The following is a 21,806-nucleotide window of genomic DNA, read 5'->3' as shown; positions in this document are numbered from 1 at the left end:
CCTCTGCCCCAACCCCGCCCTGGGGGCAAAGGGCCAGAGCCTTAGAGGCTGGAGACAAGAAGGAAGGTGAGGGCTTCCCTGGTGGCGCAGTGGTTCAGAGTCCGCCTGCCGACGCAGGGGACATGGGTTCGTGCCCCGGTCTGGGAGGATCCCACATGCCGCAGAGGGGCTGGGCCCGTGAGCCGTGGCCGCTGAGCCTGCTCGTCCGGAGCCTGTGCTCCGCAACGGGAGAGGCCACAACAGTGAGAGGCCCGCGTACAGAAGGAAGGTGAGCACAGCCCTGGAAGGGCGGGGCTGTGCATGGGGAGAGGGCAGGCCCCTGAGTCACCTCCAAATAGCACTGGGGGCTGCCAGCTGGGTGGGGGTCGTCCCCTCCACCCCCGGCACCCAGGCCACGGTGCACACTCCACTGTCCCGAGGACTCACGTGGGAACTGGACGCCGCCCTCGAGACGGCTCCGGGTCACCCAGGCAGGCTTCACCGCCGGCCAGGTTCACCCTGTGCCAGGGGCAGGGTGGCCGAGAGGTCTCAAAGCCACCTTCCCATGAATGACCCTCATCCCACCTCTGACCAGCGCCCTGATGCCCCCCGGCTGGCAAAGCCTCCTCGGATGTCACCCCAGCCTTCCCAACAAGGGTGAGGTGAATTCACATTCGCGCACACCTGTGTCTACACCCGAGGCAGTGCTACGGATCCGGCTGTGAGCCGCTCTTCCCATCCCTTCCGAGGGACGCCGGGAGCCTCTGGTCCCCGCGGCGAAGGGCCCTGGCCTCCTGAATGACGCCGTGTGCAGGATAAATCTGTACGGGGGAGACCTGGGCAGAAGGAAAAGCAGGGGGATGTGGAAACGTGACCTGGGAAGTCACCCCTTTGCTGCCCCTCCAAGATGCGCTGGGCAGGGAGTGGATTGGGGGGCCTGCAGAGTTGGGGGGGGAAGACAGGCGGCAGGAGGGGCCCAGAGGCCAGAGGCCCCGGGTGGAAAGTGCTGGGATCTGCAGGGAGTCCTGGGGACCAAGGCGGAGGAGCGGGCCCAGCAGGGCTGGGCCGCAGAGACCTGGACTTTGCTCCCTCACCACGGAGCCTCTGCGCCAGCCGACGTGTGTGCCCAGAGGCCCCGAGCGGCTGTGCCGTCGGAGCCCTGGTGGTGGGCGCGTGGTGGCTAGAGGGGACCGCGTGCACGCCCGAGCTGACGGACTGGCCCCCGAGCCCGCCCACTCATGTTCTGCTCCCCGTGACCGGGTCACCTGCCTACATGCCCACCACTATCGCTGACCCCCAGTAAAAGCTCTCCTTAAGAATAAGAACGAAAAAAAATAAATTAAAAAAAAAAAAAGAATAAGAACGTCTTGTTACAAACCGGAGCACAGACGTGGGGCTTGATGAGTCATTACAAAGCGAGTGTGGGGTAACGGCTGCCAGGCGCCGGGTGTCTCAGCACGCAGAGCCCGAGGGCCGTCCCCGCAGCCCCGCCTCCTGCCCGGGGCCGCCATGCCACTGTTCTGGCAACTTCTTCCCTGCGCGGTTCATCACTTCTGCTGGTGCGAGTTGTTCACATCCTTCATTCTGAGGGATCCTCCCCTGTCTCCCCAGATTTGCTGAGGAATCAGATCCTCTGACCTGTGACCCCAGGTCAGTCCAGCGGATCACAGCCTCTTCTTCCCGGAGAGTCAAGGCTGCGGACGGAGCCCATGGGGCCGGTCAACACCCTGTCCGAGAAGGGACCCAGGCCAGGAAGCAGGGCCCTCGTCCTTGAACGGTCTCTGCTGGGGGCGCAGAGGGGTCCTGACGGTCCGTGTGCGAGCGTTTGCCTTCCGTGCACTCCTCAGGAAGGAGCCTGGGCTTGGAGCCAGCCAGACGGATAGCCCCACCCATGCTGTCCCCACTATCCCCACCGCTTAATCCTCTCAGCCGCCTTGTCCTCACCTGTGATGAGCTGCGTGCCTGCGACATGGGACGCCCCACCAGCAGAGATGCCCCGCCCAGCGCCGTCCCTGAGAGCTCAGACTCCACCTTCGAGATGCTCTCTCCAGCCTCCCGGGAGGAAAGCCTGGGCCCCTGGGTCTCTCAGGGTCCCCCGGGAGCGCTGGGGCCGCAGAGGGGCTGGGTTGGACGGGGTGGGGCGCTGGGGCTGAGCTGGAGGCCAGCCAGGGCCAGGGACGGGGAGCGGCTCTGGGGCTGGGGGCTGCCAGGCCGCCCTTGGAAATGCTCCACGGGGCACTAACTGGTACAAAGCCCAGGTAACGACAGGGATGCCCACCCTGGAGGGCCGCCTCTACCGGTGGAGGCCTGCGAGCTGCCACCAGCCCCTGCGGCAGGACCACACCCAGGGCGGGAGCCACGGGCCCAGCCACCACCGGGCGGGTGCGGGGCCCCCCCGCGGGCCTGTTGTGAGGCCCCGTGGAGCTGAGCCTGGACACGTGCATGGCAGCTGTTCCCACAGTGGTCGCACGAGGAGGTCCACCCCCCGACCTCACCAGGCAGCCGCTCACCCTTCAGGCTCCCGGCGTGCCGCCTCACCTGAATCAGGCTGCCCAGACGGGTGGGGCCCCAGACTTGATGACCTAAGGGTGTTGTCTCTGATTGTGCGCACACATGCGCTGTGCACGCGGGTAGGCCCAGCCCACGGGCAGGAGGCGGGCGTTCCCAGGCTGTCTGCCGGTGGTGCCGGGAGGGCAGCCCTGGGCCTGGAGCTCTCAGCGCTGACCTCGCCCCTGCTCCCCTCCGCCCCTTCCTCCACAGAGCTCCCACCCGCCCCACCTGGGACGCACCCTCCTCTCAGGCCAGCCTACCTGGTGCGTCTCCTTGGCCTCTTTCTCTGGGCAGCAGTAGATAACCCATCCCGCTCTAAACACCTGTTCACGGCCACCCCTGCCTGTGTGCCCTCCTGAAGGGCGGGGCCCATGTCCACTCACTCTGCATACCAGGGCCCTGCCCTGGGCATCGTCAGAGTTCAAGAAACGTTTGTTGAATGAACAAGGGGCCCGATATAGCTGGGGATGGGCAGGAGGTGGGCTTGGGCTGCCCGTCCTTCATCCCAAATTCCTGACAGGTTTGATGAGACACGCACGGAGAGGACAAATGTATGGATACCGTGGGGGAAAGGAGTGGGGTGGGAGGAACTGGGAGACTGGGATTGACACATTTACATTATTGATACTATGTATAAAATAGACAACTGACGGGAACGCACCGTACAGCACAGGGAACTCTACCTGATGCACTGTGGTAACCTAAATGGGAGGGAAGTCCAAAAGGGAGGGGATATCTGTATGCGTACGGCTGAGTCATTCTGTTGTGCAGTGGAGGCTAACGCAACACTGCAAAGCAACCGTACTCCAATAAAAATTAATTAAAAATTAAAAAAAAAAAGACCCGGGATGAAAGTCAGAATTCCTGATAATTATCAGAAATTCCTGAAATCATGAATTAGTCTGTACTTGTTCTATAACACTTTATTTCCATGTCTCTGATATTGATTGGTTAAAACGAGTGACTAATTTTCCTATGATAGGGTCATGTTAAAAGTTTGGGGGCTTTTCTTTTCTGGGGTACGCGGGCCTCTCACTGTTGTGGCCTCTCCCGTTGCGGAGCACAGGCTCCGGACGCTCAGGCTCAGCGACCACGGCTCACGGGCGCAGCCGCTCCGCGGCATGTGGGATCTTCCCGGACCGGGGCACGAACCCGTGTCCCCTGCATCGGCAGGCGGACTCTCCACCACTGCGCCACCAGGGAAGCCTGGCTTTTCTGTTTCATTTTTATTCTTTCTGGCCGTGCCGCGTGGCTTGTGGGACCTTAGTTCCCCGACCAGGGGTAACTCCAGGCCCTCAGCAGTGAAAGAGCCAGGGAACTCCCTTTCTGTTTTGAAAACATATAACAACAAATGCTATGATCTAGTTGATCTCTTTTATCATTCTCAAATACTTGCGCCATCTCTCAGACTCTCTGCATCGTTACGGATCTCTAAAAAGTTCCGTTTAATAAGGAATATTAGCTTTAGCCGCACTTACAAGTGTCCACAGCCCACAGCAGACCCTCGAACGTTCTCGGGGAGTGCTGGGATGATGTGACGCTTGAGCGGCCAGCGAGGTTAACACCCGACACTGACCGGGAACCAAAGGCCTCCCAAGTACGCTACTCCTCAACACCTCTGGCAGGATTTGAACAGTGCGCTGGGTGTGTGTGCTGACTGGTGTGGATTTTATACGCAGGAATGACTCACTGCCAGCAGCGCCGGCCCTCTCACCTCTTACACCATGACAGCCGCTGGGAGCAACGCCGCCCCATCTCTCCCACACGCCAACCACAGCCCTGTTTCCCAGATGAGCCGCTCCACCGTCAGCACTTCCAGCTTCCGACTGGACGCCAGGGGCTTCCCCAGCTGGCGGCGTCTTTGTGTTGATTAGTAAGTTCTAACTCTTGCAGAAGAATTATAGTCGTTTTTCCTGTCGTGCCAGTTTCTCGACTGCTTTCTCTTGGGATTCAGAAATACATATGTATTTCCTGAGAACTGCCTGGACGGAAGTTCTTCAATCAGGTTTAGCCACTCGCCGGCCAGGTTCAAGTTGATGAACAGGTCGCCGGGGCCAGCACCGTGTGGGTGGGCAGCTGGGGCACAGCCGAGTGGCCACAGGGGCTGGGGGGGCCCTTCACCTGGGTCCCTCCTGGCCCAGGGACCAACAGTTCTCCTGGCGGGTTAATCAAACAAGTGGGCACTGAGACATCTGTTTGGCACAGGGAGAAAAGAGAGGTTCTATTCAGATTTAACTTTTAAAAAAAATATTAAAAACGTAGGCTTTATTGATATTTCACAAATAGATCGACTTTAAAAAAAAACAAAATTGGCTACTCATTAGCACGTTAGCTCTTAACTGGGGACAGCGCTTTAGCTTGGGTTTTGAATCTGTCAGCAAGGAGTGCCCGTCTGCTCCGAGCCTGCTGGGGCTTCACCAGCGTAGATCTTACAGACGCGCGTCATGGCGCGCACACCCCTCTTATCCATCGGGGTGTCAGGCCCTGCAGGTTTGACCACTGGCCAGACCAGGAGCGGCAGCACACTGCCGCCAGACCCGGGACGAGCCACGCCCGTCGCCGAGGGGCTTTGAGAGCGCAGGGGCTGGGGGGATGCCGCAGGTCCACCAGGGACCCTGCCCGGCCTGGTACTGGGGCCTCGGCGCCCTGCAGGCTGGTTTTGGCCAGGACTCGTGGGGTGTCCCTGGCTTTGGGGCCACCAGCCGGTCCTGCTGAGGCAGCGGGCTCAGGCAGGGCCGACAAAGAGAAAGTAAAGCACTCACTAAAGACCCAGCTTCCCACAGAAGCTGTGGAAAGTGGATGTAATTTCCCTGAGACACACTCTCAGAGGCTCTGCCCTACAGGCTGCCCAGGGACAGGGACGCCCCGGGGCTGGGCTTCCTCTGGGCGTCCCTGAGCTCCCCTGCCCCTCCTGCTGTCCTGGCAGCCGGTCCATCTGGAACCTTCGGGGGACCACACTGTCCTTGTTTTTGTCAAGGGCCTTCTTAGGAGAAAGTGCTTTTTGTTTGTTGAGACTTCTCCCCTGGACACGCCCGCGTTTTAGAACAAAAGGACAGCGCTTAACCCAGGTGACCAGACCTGGGACAGGCCTGAGGCTTCACCCTCCTGCAGGCTCACGGGGCACCAGGGCGGCACCAGCTGACCTTTGTGCCCAGCAAGTCCTTCTGTGTCACCAAGGCTGGCGCTGTTCAAGCACCGTGAAAAGACGGCCGGTCGGAAGCAAAGGCAGCCAGTGTCCCCGTTCACAAAATGGGCAGAAACCCGAGACCCACGCGGGACTTGGCCCCTGACAGAAGGAGCCGGGGGGACTAAGCAGTAAACTGAAGTGAACTGGAGGTTTCTGTTAGGCAGTCACCTGGAGGGGACGTTTGGGAGGCTGGCCGGCTGGGCGGTCAGGACTGGTCCCCCGCGCCGCCCCCCGGGCTCACTCAGACTCACAGAGACCATGACGTCCCGGGTCACAGGGCGGCCCTGGACGAAGTGGGGGGAAGCAGGCCTTGCTGCCGGCACCCCGGGGAGCGGCCCGGATCAGGGCAGGAATCCTGAGAAGCCCTTCCGCCCTGCTTCTCCCCACCTGCAGGCCTCTCTCTGGGAACCTGGGGCCTCGGGGCCGGGCCCCTCCCAGCCCCGCTCTCTGGGAAAGAATGGTCCCTCGGCCCTGAATGGTGCCTCTGTCTTGCCAGACGGCAGACTCATCTCATTGGCACAAATGCGTAGCCAGCCGCAGCCTCGGGCCTAGCAAGGCAGCCTCACCAGAGGGTTTCCTCCAGGGGCGCCCGGGGGATGCTTCTCCCCAGAGAAAGTGTGCAGGGGTGGCCGCCTGGGCCGGGGTGGGGAGGGCTTGGGGGCTGGAGCCCTCCTGCCTGTGGGTGGTGGCAGAGCCGGGAGGAGCCTAAGAGAGGGACGGGAGTCAGGCAGGACGTCGGGCAGGGGCCAGAGAGGCATGGGCGCATCGCCCGGCAGAACAGGGCTGCCTGAAAGGGCTTCTGTCCCCAGCGATCGCCCCATCTGTGGGCCCCACGCCCGCCACCCTCCCCATTAGTCCTGTCGAGCAACGCCTCAAAGGCTGCCGGTGAAAATGGCAACGTGTTCCCAGAACCAAGGTGAGTGCCCAGGGCCCAGTCGGTTACCTGGGGTGCCTGTGGCCAGGAGGGCGTTGCCTGTGTGCCCCAGGGAAAGTTCGGGAGAAAGGCCAGGCCTCCTGGCCTCCGAGCCTCCCAGTGAGGGAGGGGCCCCTGCAGCTCGTCCGCCCTGGGATGCAGATCTGAGGGGAGCAGTGGGTGTAACTGCAAAGCCCTCAGAGCAGCTGAGCGACAGATAAGAGTCACTTGTTGTTTCATCATCCCTTGCAGTGAGCCTCACCCCTGTTTGGGGCCCAGGAATGGGAATTCTGAGTTGAATTCTGCAGTGTCTGGGAGGGGGGCCCCTGACCCAGCACCAGGTGGGCGTACAGGGGGTAAAGGAGAAGGGGAGCCAGCAGGCCCCCACCTTGGGTGGCGAGAGCCACGTGGGAAAGAGTCTGAACAATAATTCCCAAGTTATTCAGCCTCAGCAAGGGAGGAAATCCTGACACCTGCTGCAACGTAGATGAATGATAAGGACGAGAAGCTCACGGAGAGAAGCCAGATGCAGAAGGGAAAATATGGTTTGGCTCCACTTATATGCGGCCCTAGAGTCGTCAGAAAGCAGATGGTGGGGGCACAAGGGCTGGGGAGGAGGACGGACAGTCGTGTTTAATGGGGACAGAGTTTCGATTTGGGAAGGTGAGAAAATTCTGGAAATTCTGGAGATGATGACGGTTGCACAACAATGTGAATATGCTTAATGCTCCTGAGCTGTGCACTTAAACCTGGTTACAGTGGTAAATTTGTAATGAGTATCTTACTTCAATTAGAAAAAGAAGAAAAGAAAAAATCCAAAAGTAAAGATAAAAAACATATCTGCAGGGGCTTCCCTGGTGGTGCAGTGGTTGAGAGTCCGCCTGCCGATGCAGGGGACACGGGTTCGTGCCCCGGTCCGGGAAGGTCCCATATGCCCCGGAGTGGCTGGGCCCGTGAGCCATGGCCGCTGAGCCTGCGCGTCCGGAGTCTGTGCTCCGCAGCGGGAGAGGCCACAACAGTGAGAGGCCCGTGTACCGCAAAAAACACCACCACCACCACCAACAACAACAAAAAACATATCTGCAGGCAAGGGCAGATGAGAACAAACATGGGGTTCGGAAGTAGGGGGTCAGGAAATGGCACTTTGAGAGCCTGCTGTGAGCAGGTCTGGGCCCCGTGCCAGCCTGCCTTCCAGGAGGGGCAGGGTCCTCCCGTGGCAGGTGCTGGCTGGGCTGCCTGAGGTCAGTGGCCCTGATAGATAAGGGAAAGGACAGTGATTGCCTTTGGGGTGGAGGACTCATTCGTGCTGTTTGAGTATTTACTTTGGGCTTATGTTAATGTCACAATTTAAAGCATTATTTTTAAATGTGACATTTAAAAATATTTAATATTAGTTATTAAATAATATTTATATTATTAACTAATATTAAAGGTTAAGATGCTGGGACTTCCCTGGTGGTCCATTGGTTGAAACTTCGCCTTTCAATTCCGGGGGCACAGGTTTGATCACTGGTCAGGGAGCTAAGATACCACATGCCATGCAGCCAAACAAAAGCAAAAATATAAAACAGAAGCAATATTGTAACAAATTCAATAGAGACTTTAAAAATGGTCCAGGGGCTGCCCTGGTGGCGCAGTGGTTAAGAATCCGCTTGCCAATGCAGGGGACACGGGTTCAATCCCTGGTCCAGGAAGATCCCACATGCTGAGGAACAACTAAGCCCGTGTGCCACAACTACTGAGCCTGTGTGCCACAACTACTGAAGCCCGAGTGCTCTAGGGCCCGTGAACCACAACTACTGAGACTGCCTGCTGCAACTACTGAAGCCCGAGTGCCTAGAGCCCATGCTCTACAGCAAGAGAAGCCACTGCAAGGAGAAGCCTGTGCACTGCAACAAAGAGTAGCCCCCACTCGCTGCAACTAGAGAAAGCCCACGTGCAGCAACGAAGACCCAACATAGCCAAAAAAAAAAAAAGGGTCAAGATGCGCCATTGCCGCAGGTCAAACATCTTCTTTGTCCCCAAACCTTCAATGAAGGGCGATGTGATTCACTGTGAGCAAGCATGCGTGTGGAGTGAGTGTGTGTGTGTAGGAATGAGAGTGTGTACATGTGTGTGCAAGTGTGCATGTGTGTACCTGTGGTCCTGCAGCACCACTGGCCCAGGCCTGGCCTGGAGGAAAATCGTCCACGGGGCACGGGGGGGGGGGTCTCACGCCTGTGAGAGGGGCTCGCTTCCCCTTGCCCGTGGCACTTGGGCCCAGAGCCCCGACCTTCCACGTCCGCACTGCAGAGAGATGGGCCTCGGCCAGGCCCACAGGGGGACTGGCAGGAAGGGCTGCAAGGCCTTGGGTCAAGGCAGCGGAGCACCGCCTGCAGCCCCGGCACAGGTGAGTGCTGAGTAAGGCTGGCTGGGACCTGCGGGCTCAGCCCCGGGTGGGCGACGGCAGGGCGGGGCTGCCAGGTGACTAACTCCAGGTCAAGCCCTAGAAAGCTCCGGGCCTACGCTGGACTGTGGCCCAGGTCCCCGTGGGTGAGGGGGCAGCCTGTCCATGGGGTGTGGCTGGGCCTGCCATCAGCAGGTGAAACCCAAGGTGCGCAGTCTCCTGGAGGCCCACAGAGGCCCACAGGGTCTTATCAGGACCCTGCCCTGCACCTGCTTCAAGCTGTGTGCCCCCCACCCAGGAGCCCTGACCCGGGCACAGTGGGCCCTGACCTCCACCTGAGCACAGGAACCTTCTGGAAATGTTCTGATCCATGGTGGAGCTGGGGCCCAGGTGAGCGCACTGTTACCTGGGCTCTGAGGGCAGGAAAGCCCTTCCCACAAGAGGGACGTTCGTCCCCACTGCCCCGGGGGCACCGTATATCCAGGGTCACAGAAATAACACGAGTCCGTTTCACGAGGGGTGTTTTGTCCTGCTCCAGGGGCCCTTCTGTTAGGACTCACCTCTCCAGGTCTGAAGACATTTAGGCCAAAAGGCAAAAATGTCCAAGTTGCAAAGACGAGTCATTGATCACAACGTGAGCATCCCATTCAGTCATCAGCCTAAGAATTGTCTCCCTGGTTTGCAGCCCAGTCGCTGCGTGGTGACAGCCTCCCGCCATCTCCCGGCCACACATTCAAGTGCTTGTTCATCATTTATCCATGCAATGGCCTCCTCTTGGGCACCTGCTGTGTGCTGCCCTGTGCCGGCTGCACCACACGGGTCACGCAAAGCCCCTGACCTCACGCAAGGACAGCGCAGTGGGAAAGGCAGACCCTGCGCTCGTGGTTCCACCAACAGGCTTTTAATTAGAGCTCTGGAAGGTGCCACGAAGGAAACCGATGGTCTCAGCTTGTAAGGATGGACCTAACTGTACTGGACCGAACTTGAGTCTGCTCGCCTGACACAGCAAAGCCAGTCTTCTGACACCGGGTTGTGGTGAAGGGAAGCGCAGCGTTTATTGTAGGTGCCAAGCACAGAGAACAGGCAGCTCGCGCTCAAAAGACCCAAACTCCCCAGTGGCTTTCCGGGAAGGGGTTTTGGAGGCGACACTTTTGGGGAGGGCTGCGGGCCGTGCACTTTCTTCTGATTGGTTGGTGGTGAGGTAACAGGTGGCGGTTCAGGAATCTCAGTCATCAGCCTCTGGGGGCTATAGTGCTTGTGGTCAGCTGTGGCCAGCACCACCCTTCACCTGTTTCTGCAGATCAGCTCAAGGATATGCCTCAGGTTGTTATGCGTATTCCTTGAGGAGGAGCGAAGACTGTGTTGTCCCTGAATTATTATCATGACTTGCTTCACCTGTGAATCTGCATTCCCTCACTTCCGTAACTAGTACCTGCTTGAATCTGCTCTTTGGAACTCAGGGAAGGCCTAGGAGACTGAAGCCTTTTTCTGCAAGCAAGAAACGGGGGATCACGGAGGGGCTTTTGTACCCGGGAGAGCCTCACAGGATCCTGCTCAGTTTCAATCCCCCTTGCCTTTTAAAATTTATTTTTTTTTATCTTTTGGCTGCGTTGGGCCTCTGTTGCTGCGCGCGGGCTTTTCTCTAGTTGCGGCGAGCAGGGGCTACTCTGCGTTGCAGTGCTCGGGCTTCTCATTGGGTGGCTTCTCTTGTTGCAGAGCACAGGCTGTAGGCACACGGGCTTCAGTAGTTGTGGCATGTGGGCTTCAGTAGTTGTGGCTCGTGGGCTCTAGAGCGCAGGCTCAGTAGTTGTGGTGCACGGGCTTAGTTGCTCCGCGGCATGTGGGATCTTCCCGGACCAGGGCTCAAACCTGTGTCCCCTGCATTGGCAGGTGGATTCTTAACCACTGCGCCGCCAGGGAAGCCCCACTTTTCTTTTTTTGTTTGTTTGTTTTTCTGGCTGTGCCACGCAGCATGTGAGATCTTAGTTCCCTGACCAGGGATTGAACCCATGCCCCCACCTTAGAAGCAAGGAGTCTTAACCACTGGCCTGTCAGGAAAGCCCAATCCCCCTTTTCTTTGATATTCCTCAATCCTGAGGGGAACTGGGACAGGAATGAGGTTTTGGAGAGGATGATTATAAATCCAGCAGAGGAACTCGGTTTGAGGGGGACCTGGCTTCATAGCCTATAGAAGTGCTAATAATTTGGGCTGAACTGTGAGAAATGAGGACCTGGCCAGGCAGCGGGAGGAGGGCTCCAGGCAGAGGGAGCAGCCTCGCAGAGGAGGGAGCGAAGGCAGGAAGACGGAGCTCCAGACCTCAGGAGAGCGCAGGTGGGGGCCAGCCGGCAGGGCAGAGTCCGGGGCATCGCGTCCCCAACTGGGGGACCCCTCCCTCCCAGGGCCCCGCCTCTGTGCTGGGGGGAGCCGCTCATGTGCGTCACACAGGGAGGCCCCCCGACCTGCCCCAGCAAGCCATCCGTGGGGCCTGCAGCGGCCTCTCACTTACCTCATCTCTCTCGATCCCAAAAGGCTCCCTCTAGGCTGCCACGTCTCACGGTTGCACACAGAGCCCCTGTCACAGCCAGCAGGTCCCAAGTCCTTGGCGAAAACGTCTGTGGACTGAACGGAGGCAAGGTGGGCTCCGGTTTCACAGACAAGCGCGAGATGTGGGGAGTCAAGGGGGCAGCAAGGGGGTTGAGGGGCGCGCGTCTCCAATGGGGCCTGCCCAGGGCCGTGACCTCACGGCCCCCCTCCTCTAGCCCCTTTCACCTGAGCCTTCTGACTTGGGTGCACAAGAGGGGCTGCAATTCCCTTTCGGCTCTCATTGATCAAGGTGTCTAATTACCCTCGGGGTAGCCATCAATGACCCAATCTGAGGGCATTAGTTCTCTGTCTCCCCATTGGCAAGCTTGGAATTCCCCAGAGGTGCCAGATGATGTTTCTGTGAGGCCAAAAAGCAAAGACATCTTCCAGCAGCAGAAACCCCCAAGGCTCTGACTGGTGAGAATAGCTCTCCCACAGTAATTGTACCTGGGCCGGATGTCCTTCTCCCAGGTCAGGCACCCACTTAGGAGAGGAACTCCTTTCTTATGTAATGTGTGGGTTGTCCTAAAGTGTCAGCGTTTCCTGTTGACACCCTTGCGTCACCTCCTGACAAACAAAGGCCACGTGGGTCTGCCCTATGTCAAGTCTGGGGCCCCCGGCCCCATAGCAAAGTGTTCAGTCATCCTGCTAAGGCATTGACAGGGTACCATATTGTTAAAGAGAAAACCAGGCCCCAGAGAGCGTCACTTGTGTTCAAGCCCAGGGCACCTGACCTAACAGCAGGCTCGACCTCCCCAGGAATGTAATCTTAATCCACCAATCTGGAATTTCTTTAGCACCAATGAGGTCATCTGTCCCGGGGGCCTCTCCATCCCCCGAGGAAGAAGTGTGATAGAGCCTCCACCTTCCTCCAAAGATGACGCCTGGCCTGAAACTAACCTGCTCTTCTTTCACTCACAACTCCTTGCCCCACCCTCCTGCCTAAGAAAACCTTTCGTTTAGTATGCGCCCCCCTCGGAGGCCCTGCTGTTTATCGGCAGCGGTGCTGCCCATCTGTGAATCGCTTCACAAAGCCAGTTAGGAATCTTCAAATTTACTGGGCTGAATTTGGTTTTGTTAACAATATTTACCTTTGAAATTGAACACAACGGTCATGGCTCGTCCATATTCTGAGTATGGGAAGCGCGTTTGACATCAAAACCTGACTGGGACCCCTCAAGTGGCAGCAATTATAATTTGGTTATTTACTGTAGGAGAGAAGTTCAGGAGCACTTACAATGAGTCTTATTTCACTAATCAGAGCCGCATACACGTTTCGTCTCGTACGATTCTAGGAGCCGTACTTTTCACCTACATCCGAGTTTGCTGTGTGCACGATGTCCCGGGGCTGCGGTCCCCCAGGAGGAGCCCCTGACCTGGGAGGTGCAGCTTCAGGAAGGAAAACCGGCCACCTTTACCAGATATCGGTTGTTGGGGGTTGAATTGTGTCCCCGCAGAAAGAGATGTTGAAGCCCCAGGACTTGTGAATGGGGCCTTATTTGGAAATAAGGTCTTTGCAGAAGCAGGAGAAACTCTGAGAACAGAGAAGAAATTTACCCTTTTGTAGGGAAATTTACATTTATAAGGGAAATCTCCATTTCTAACACATCTCCCCCTCTGTACCCGGAAAAGGAGGACGATTCTAAATCACAGAACTGCTTAACCTTGGAGAAGGCAGCAGACTGAAATCTGCATAACAACCTTACCCTTGTTTACTGTGCTTTTCCTTGTAACCTCCCTTAACTGGCTCCCCTCCCCCCTTCCCCCTCCCCCAACATCTTTGTCTTTATGTAAAGATGGTGTTTAAAATGATGGCTTGGATACCTCCTGGAGTTTACTAAATTTTCCTGGTGTCTCCCATGTATACCTGCGGTATACATGTTAATAAACTTGCATTTGTTTTTCTCCTGTATCTGTCTTTTATTATAGGGAGTCTTAGCTAAGAACTCAAAAGCAAAGAGGGAAAAAGATGTACATGTTCACACACACACACACACACACACACACACACGAATACGATTTTACAAAAATGGGATCACTATATCAATAATGCATCTTGGATACATTTGATGTTAATAAGTATAATTACATTATTATTTTTATGGCCTGCAGAGTATTCCTGATAAGGAGGAACTGATTACCTGCAAAGTTGTGATCAATAACCTTGCATGTACTTTTTTCTTTCATTCTCTGTTCTTGCATTTATTGCCTCAGGGCAAATTTTTACAAATGTTATTCTTTGATCACAGATAAATTTCGCAGTAGAGCAATAATTGCTAAACTGTCTCAGTTTAGCAATTATTCGGGACCTTCACCTTCGGTTCCTGGACTCACAGGTGGGCTTGGCAGGATGTGTGTGCGTGCACGCCTGTGTCTACAAATTTTCTATCACTTGCACGTTTTGCTGGGGAGAAGTCCATGCCTTTTGTCAGTTTCTCTGAGAGGCCATAACACAGAAGAGCTGTGATTTACTGAGTATCTCTATGTGCCAAGCATGGAGCCAAGCACATACAATTAACCTTCACATGAAGCCTTTATCTCCATTTTACACACGAGGAAACAAAGTCACAGAGCCTCCCTCCTCTTCCAGACATCCTGCAAACACAGATTCGTCACCACCTGGCTTCCCTTGCCTGCCAGGTAACAGCCCAAGGCCTTTCCAACTGTCTTCCGAGGCCAACCAGCCTCCCCACGTCTCTCCAAAGGCCTTGCACTCCAGATCAGATCCTTGTGGTTCCATGTTGAAGCGACTTCCACTGGAGCAGCGTTTCCAGCAGCACCGCTATCTGGGCTAACGCTAACTTTGGAATAAGTCTTTAATCTTTGACGATCTTCTCTGTTGTCCGCAAAGAGCTCCTTAAATATGGAGCATTACCTAATTTTCAGGGTGTTTGTTCCCCCAGAACGCCGAGAGACGCCTTGTTGGTACTGGTTGGTTTCTCTCCTGACACAGTTAACTCACTGCACTGGCAGACGTTTTAATAAATAAATATTTATTTATTTTTTGGAGGAAGACCAAGCTATTTGTGGCTAGTCTACTATTTAGACTCCAAGTCTCTGTGCTGTCTGCATACCGAGGTTAGCTCCCAATTGCGTTAAGTAGGGACTCATTTAAATGTGAGCTGTCACACGACAGCACTGTCAACGCCGGGAGGGAAAGAAAACCCCGGGGACAGGCTGGCAGGTAGGGTTGCGTGCGGCGGAGCCAGGTGCTTAGGCGCTGCAGGAAATTCCAGCCCCGCCGAGGTCATCTCAGCTTCACCAGGAGTTGCTAACACCCAACACCGCTGTGCCTCCCCTGACCAGGGATTTCTATAACCTACCAAAGGAGGGAACGAAGAATTGACTCCGAATAAAACAGTTTTCTTTTGCTAACTGGTCACGTGCTGGTCACCTGCTAAGAAGTAGGTGCGTAACACAGGGAGGGTTTACACAAGAAACGGCTCCTGAAAATACGGTCTCTGATCTCAAGTGGGAAGAACAAGACCCACGGCCCCCCGGCTCTCCAGGGTCCCAGGCGAAGGGCGGGTCAGCGGCCTACCCCTTGGGCCCCGGGGACACCCGCCAGCCGCGCAGACCCACCGACAGGCCCCCACGCGCACCGCCGTTAAGCGCCGGCGACGGGGCCTCGACTGCGCACGCGCGCTGCCCGCTGCGTCCCGGGCCACGCAGAACCTTCGGGAAGGCGGGGGCGGAGGGGCGGCCGGGGCGGGGCGCATGCGCGGCGTCAGGGCCGGGCGGAAGTGTCGTAGCCGCGCCGCCGCCGCGTGACGCACTTCCTGTTTGTTGTTGGAGAAAGGAGAGAAAGGAAAGCGCGAGGACCGTTGCAGCGCAGCCGCCACCGTCAGCCGCGCCGCAGTGTCGGAGCCTCGGAGCCTCGGTCACCGCTCCGCCGCGCCTTACGCCGCCGGCTCCCGTGTCCTCGGTGAGGGCCGCCAGCGGCCGGGGGGGCGGGCCCGGCGGCCCACCTGACCCGGGCCCTGGCCGCGGCGGGCCGGGGGCCGGGCTTGGTGTGAGACCGGGGTTGGGGGCGCGGGGGCGCGGTGGGCAGGCCGGGGGCCGCGGGGGGCAGGCCGGGGTCCAGCTCGTTCCTCGCGGCCCCCTCCCCCGGGCCCCTCCCCCTGTCCTGGGGGGTCCTCTCCTCCCCGCGTCCTGGGGGCCGCGCGCCGGTTGTTGCGGGCGGGGGCGGCGCAGCGCGTGGGAGGCTGGGTTTTCACTCGGTTTTAAGGCCCCACATAGACGGCCCTGAAGCCAGGAGGAGGTAAGTGTGCAGGAAGAGTGGAGGTTCGTGGGAGGCCGCGCTGCCTAGCGCGGAGACCGGGAAGCGGGCGGGGGACGCGAGGCCGCGTGTCGGGAACTCCCCGCTGGCTTCTCCGAAGTGTGTCGGAGATGGAAAGGAAACGCCTGGCTTTCGGCCTACTTAAAAAGCCAGTTTGCTGGGTTTCGCTTCGGGGTGCACCGCAGTTTATATAGCTGAAGTTTCTGTCAACTTTTGCCCAAGTAAGGAAAGAACTGACGCAAGAAGTGGAAATTGGAAACTTGTGTTGTCTCGCGAAACGTTTTCAGAGCGTGTGGGTCGCTTGTCGGACGCGTACCTCTCCCGGCTACGCGGAAAGGCCACGGCGGTGGTGAAAAGATCTCACCACCACCCGGGGGGCTGCCTGGGAAGGGTGGACTGAGCGGCGCCCTTTGTATTCTCAGCGTTTTTAGTTCCGTTGTGGATTCGCAATAAGACTTTATGGCTAGAATCTTGTAAGGCAGGTAATTGACTTAGTGGAAGAGTTCGGCCGAATGACCGAAAAAGGAAAGAGAGACAAACTCTTAGCATTTGAACTTGTGTGACGCTCGTTCAGGTTTTACTCTTTTTCTTATAGTTAGGCACATAGGAATGTTTTCACGATATCTGAAAGGCATTTTGTACTTCTTTCCTCCGCCCTCTCCCTAGACCACACCCTCCCCGGATTCCATCTGGGAAGTTTAATCCAGACTGTTCCTGATTCCAGAGACCTTAGCTCCTGTGAGTTTAGGAGTTGAGTATTTGTACGGGCTGTAGTGGAAATATGAGTGCCCTTTGTGCATACTATCCAGGGAGCTGTGGAATTTTGGGGGTTATGCAGAGTCATGAGTTTGGGGAGTGAATTGGCTCGGTCTAGGTGTGGATGACTTGACAGGAAGTGGGAGGAGAACAAAAGGGGATGAGAAGTTGGTTTTTGAGATTTACCTAAGCAGGCTTTGTGTGGTGCTGTGCAAGACTAGGAAGTTGGGAATTTAAGGGCTTTCAAAGACTTTGACATGTGTTCAGCATCCTCTTCAAAGTATCAGTGTTTTACATTTTTCATGATCTCTAAGTGGTAGATTTGGAAAGTATTTCTGGCTGCAGGACAGAGACTCACCTGGAGGGCTGGGGTGGCATGCAATCGCTTTCCTCTTCAAGCAAACCCATTATTTTTTTAGGTGTTAAAACCCAGGGTAGAACCATTTTCCCTTGTATCAGCTCTATTTTGGACAATTCCAAACAAATATAATTGTACTCCTCACCAGCAACGACAGTTTTCAGCCTAGCAAACTCAAATACCGAGTGTGGGATGGAATGGTCTGTGCATTTTTTAGTTTTAAAGTGGGCACGGTTATTTTCAGTCCGGCTTTTCAGCATCGCAGTGTAATCCTGAGCGTGTCATCTTAGTGACGTTGGTGTTACCTCTTGCTTTCCACTGGGGTGCAGTCTGTAAGACTGCGTGTTCAAGGTCAGCTGCTACCTTGGTTAGCGCTTAAAGGATGATTAGATGTCACTTCTGGTGTCTGTTGATAAGGATTGAATGAATGCAGTCAGCCTTTTGATATTTTAAAGACTTTTTAGAAAACTTTTTTTTTTTTTTGGCCTTTTCACTTCGTTGGAAATGATCTAGAATTTAGGATGGTGTTCTGTGTTAAAATCTTTTTTGCTTAGAATTTGTCCAGGACACCACCCAGTGGCGAGAGCAGGTTAACTGCAGGCTTATTAGTGAATTAGGATGGGATCAGTGGCAAGATTTACGAAGTGCTGTAGTTCCTCTTGGGTGAACAGAATTTGAGAGAACTTCAAACTTGAAAAAAGTGAGGTAAACGAAGAAAAGTGAAGTTGGTGAAGGTAAGAATAGTGTATAGAAAGACAGTTTTGAAGCCTCATTGGAGAAAATGGCTTCTGGATATGTCAGCTAGAAAAAAATTTGAGGCTTTTATTGTAGATTATAATGCGTTTTTCAAACTTTTATATTTTTAGGGAGACATACAAAAAACAGTTGATTCTTTTTGTTTCAGTATCCTACTTAAGAAAGAAGTAAATTTTGGAGAGTGTGCTTTAGAGTGTGAGCTCGCACCTGTCCATTCTTTGATCAGAGGATAAAACTTTTGTTTCTGAACTGAGTAAATCTTTTTAAAAAATACGTGATTTTTAAGGTGGGGGAAATTTCTGAAAAAAACAATAAAAGTAGTAGAAGGGTTGCAATGTACATCAAAGTAGAAAAGGTTCTAATTTATATTCCTCACCTTATTTCAGAAGTTATGTTATTTAGGCATAGTTTGGTTTTCTCTTAAAATTGTTGTCCTATATAAAATTTGTAAGGACTTAGGCCATTTTAAGTAAAAGGCACCAACCATTGCATATGGCCGTGAGGCAGCAGAACTACTGGCTGTATGTCCTAATACTCCAGGTATTTTAGGGTTCCTAAGCTCACTTGCAAGGATCAGTTGTCCCTGGGATGGTGATTTCCTCGTGCAGCATGTGATTCTATGCACTCTGAAATTTTCATTCTGCCTTTTACCAAGAAAGACATTTAGAGCTTGCCTTGTGCGTGTGATGGCGCACTGGGGCCTTCCTGTGAGGTCCTTTGGGCGGGCCTGGAATTTTAATTGTGTGTGTTTGTGACTGTGGCATTGTCCTGGACCCAGAGTACTCAGAAAATATTGGTTGAATTGGATCCTTTTTCCCGGTTTGTCTGTTCCCTGATTACTCTCTGTGGTTAATAATGGAATCCAGCGTTTAGGAAGGTTGGACAAAAATACAGATAGCATACAAATTCAGTTCACAAGTACCAGGACTGAGTACTTGGCATGTATTATTTTATTTTAATGAAATGAAGTTAGTCATGCCTCCACGTGCCTAATAGGTGATGATTGCCAGTTGAAAGAATGGTCTTGGATCCTGAGTTATAGAGGAAATAACTTCTCTTGTTTGTTTTTTTTTTTTTTATTTTATTTTTGGCTGTGTGGGTCTTCGTTGCTGTGCGTGGGCTCTCTCTAGTTGTGGCGAGTGGGGGCTGCTCTTCGTTGCGGTGCGTGGGCTTCTCATTGCGGTGGCTTCTCTTGTTGCGGAGCATGGGCTCTAGGCACGTGGGGTCAGTAGTTGTGGTGCGCAGGCTCAGTAGTTGTGGTGCACGGGCTTAGTTGCTCCGAGGCATGTGGGATCTTCCCGGACCAGGGCTCGAACCCATGTCCCCTGTATCAGCAGGTGGGTTCTTAACCACTGCACCACCAGGGAAGTACCCCCCTTGTTTGTTTCAGGAATGCTTTAAGGCATATTGAGTAAGAATGAACTATAAGTAGATGACTTAAGTTCATGTGATAAGGATTGGTAGTTCACCTCTGTTTGTCCCCCTACCTCTGTGTGTGCGGGGAATTCATCAGATAATGAAATGACATATAGGAAATGTGGCCACATTTATCATTTATTTTTCTTTAAATTTGCCTCCTTCCATTCCATTAAGCAAGTAGTATTGCAGAAAATTAGTTTCATGACACAACATGAATTCAACATTTAAATGAAGATGTTTACTTTGATTTGTCTTTTTCTAAGTTAGAAGTAATGAGTATTTTGATTTGCTGGTTTTTTAAGCTAAAGACAGGGAATGTCTTCAGTGGACAAATTGCATTATGTAAAACCGTGTGCAATATAAATAGCGATCTATGGGGTGGATAATAATGAAAAGCTTTCTGGAAGGAGGAAGGTTGTTTTTCCCCCTTCAGCTCCATTTTCAATATGGAGTCTCTTGGATTGGGAAGGAATGAAGGAGGATTTTTATTGCAAGCAGAGCAAGGTTTCTTAGATGTTAGGTGGAGAGATAATTTGAGAACAGACTCTTGGGTGGAAAGATGGTTATTTTTAAATTTTTTCAATCTTTTTAAAATACTCGGTTGCGCCAGGTCTTAGTTGCGGCTCGAGGGCTCCTTGGTTGCAGCAGCTGGGCTCCTTGGTTGTGGCGTGCGAACTCTTGGTTGCGGCATGCGTGTGGGATCTAGTTCCTTGACCGGGATCAAACCCGGGCCCCCTGCCTTGGGAGCACGGAGTCTTCACTGCGCCACCAGGGAAGTCCCTATTTTTAAATCTTGTATTTGGCCGCGCTGTGTGGCATGCAGGAATCTTAGTTCCTCCACCAGGGATCGAGCCCATGCCCCCTGCAGCAGAAGCGTGGAGTCTTAACCACTGGACCACCAGGGAAGTCCCAAGATGGTCAGTTTAGCCCAGGTACACAGCTTATTTGTGTGCATGGGCAGGGTTTGGGACAGAGTAGCCAAAGGTCTCAGGATTACAACAGTCATGTTGGGCACGTATATTCTTTTTTTTTTTAATTTTAGAATTTTATTTTATTTATTTTTTTATACAGGGAACATATATTCTTTAAGTGTTGTTAAGAACATGGGGCATGTGTAATGACTTGGAAATTCCCCTTTAGATAACTCATTAAAGTCAAAATTTTATAACTTAAAAAAGGGGCCAGTTAAGCTGTTCAAAGAACTTGGGTTCTTAGAGCTGACGCATCGTGGAGCACCTCACACTCCAGATGGATATTTGTGTCTGTCACCTGAGGTGCTTGTTGAAAATCGTCTATGAATATTTCAAGAGGAGGGAAGTAAACACTTCTGCTGAGCTGTGGCCATTTGAAGTTGACTCTACTCGTCCATGCTGACATGCTCCACGGGGTGGGCGCCGCCTCTGATTCTTCCTTTTGTTGTAGAAGTGAAAATCCTGTTCGGATTTCTTGGGCTGGCAAAAACGAGGTATTAATGTGGGTCTTTTTAAAAGGTGAAGTGTTGTAAAGAGAACTCTGGAAAAGCGGGGGACACCTGTATCAGTAAAGTGGTTAAGGGGTAAGAGACTGTGCAACGACTGCATGTTAGAGATGATGTTTACACTTAACGACCACCTCTTTGTCAGTTGTGGAGAAAACTGTCTAGGCTCTCTCCTTCCAGTGTACCTTGAGATGTTAGCTAGCTATGATATGAAACCGTAATGCTTGGTAAGTACATACAAGTATTCTTAGTTTCATCATTTATAATTTTATTTTTGGTTTTGATGTACATAGTAGTAGTTCAGGTACAGGCAGACCTCGTTTTACAGCGCTTCTCTTTATTGCACTTCTTAGATACTGCCTTTTTTTACAAATTGAAGGTGTGTGGCAACCCTGCATCGATCAAGTCTGTTGGTCCCATTTTTCCAACAGCTTTTGCTCACTTTGTATCTCTGGGTCGCATTTTGGTAATTCTCGCAATAGTTTGGATTTTTTCATTATTATGTAATGGCGATCAGTCATCTCTGATGTTACTGTTGTAATTGCCTTGGGGCCCTGAAAACCCCGCCCAGCTAAAACAGCTCGTGTTCTGTCTGCTCCACCAACCCGCCATCTCTCTCGCCCTCCTCTGGCCTCCCTGTTCCCTGAGACACAACAATGTTGAAATCAGGCCAACTAATAACTCTACAATGGCCTCCAAGCGTTCAAGTGAGGGAAGAGTCGCACGTCTCTCAGTTTAAATCAAAAGCTAGAAATGCTGAAGCTGAGAGAGGAAGGCGTGTGGAAAGCTGACGGGCTGAAGGCTAGGCCTCTTGCTCCAAACAGCCACGTCGTGAAGGCAAAGGAACGTTCTTGAAGGAGATTAAGGTGCTGCTCCAGTGAGCACACGAATGGTAAGGAAGCAACACATCCTTATTGCTGTTGAGGAGAAAGTTTCAGTGGTCTGCATAGACGGTCAGACCAGCCACGACACTGCCTGAAGCCAAAGCCGAATGCAGGCCAGGCCCTGACTCTCTTCAGGTCTGTGAAGCTGAGACAGGTGAGGAAGCTGCAGAAGAAAAGCTTGAAGCCAGCAGAGGCTGGCTCACGAGGTTTAAGGAAAGAAGCCGTCTCCATAACATAAAAGTGCAAGGCGAAGCAGCAAGTGCTGACGCAGAAGCCGC

At 53.8% G+C, this 21,806-nt stretch overlaps 1 protein-coding gene and 2 long non-coding RNA genes across 6 annotated transcripts in view; 2 read left to right on the top strand and 1 right to left on the bottom strand.

The window, feature by feature from the left end:
- Window positions 1-202: 202 nt before the first annotated feature.
- On the bottom strand, window positions 203-12,124 carry LOC117197178 (uncharacterized). Of its 3 annotated transcripts, none has more exons than XR_007479339.1 (3): window positions 12,047-12,124; window positions 1,358-11,957; window positions 203-815 (listed from the first exon to the last, which is right to left on the bottom strand). It is a non-coding gene; the product is annotated as an uncharacterized LOC117197178 (long non-coding RNA). The 3 variants fall into 3 exon arrangements; XR_007479340.1 differs by lacking the exon at window positions 12,047-12,124 and having other exon boundaries at window positions 1,358-7,880; window positions 11,523-12,040; XR_007479338.1 differs by lacking the exon at window positions 12,047-12,124 and having other exon boundaries at window positions 1,358-11,635; window positions 11,786-12,040.
- A 135-nt stretch (window positions 12,125-12,259) lies between these two features.
- On the top strand, window positions 12,260-13,509 carry LOC117197179 (uncharacterized). The gene is made up of 2 exons (XR_004477709.2): window positions 12,260-12,779; window positions 12,895-13,509. It is a non-coding gene; the product is annotated as an uncharacterized LOC117197179 (long non-coding RNA).
- A 1,856-nt stretch (window positions 13,510-15,365) lies between these two features.
- DNAJB6 (DnaJ heat shock protein family (Hsp40) member B6) overlaps window positions 15,366-21,806 on the top strand; it is a 55,538-nt gene continuing 49,097 nt past the window's right edge. Inside the window, exon 1 of one of the 2 annotated variants that reach the window (XM_033408281.2) lies at window positions 15,366-15,524. The gene's annotated coding sequence lies outside the window, so the exon portion shown is untranslated. The remainder of the gene's footprint in view (window positions 15,525-21,806) is intronic. The other variant, XM_004281234.4, reaches the window with a different exon arrangement.

The sequence above is a fragment of the Orcinus orca genome, chromosome 9 (genome assembly GCF_937001465.1).
Source record: "Orcinus orca chromosome 9, mOrcOrc1.1, whole genome shotgun sequence".
In the NCBI taxonomy this organism is placed as follows: Eukaryota; Metazoa; Chordata; class Mammalia; order Artiodactyla; family Delphinidae; genus Orcinus; species Orcinus orca.
This window is presented reverse-complemented; position numbering and strand designations above follow the sequence as displayed.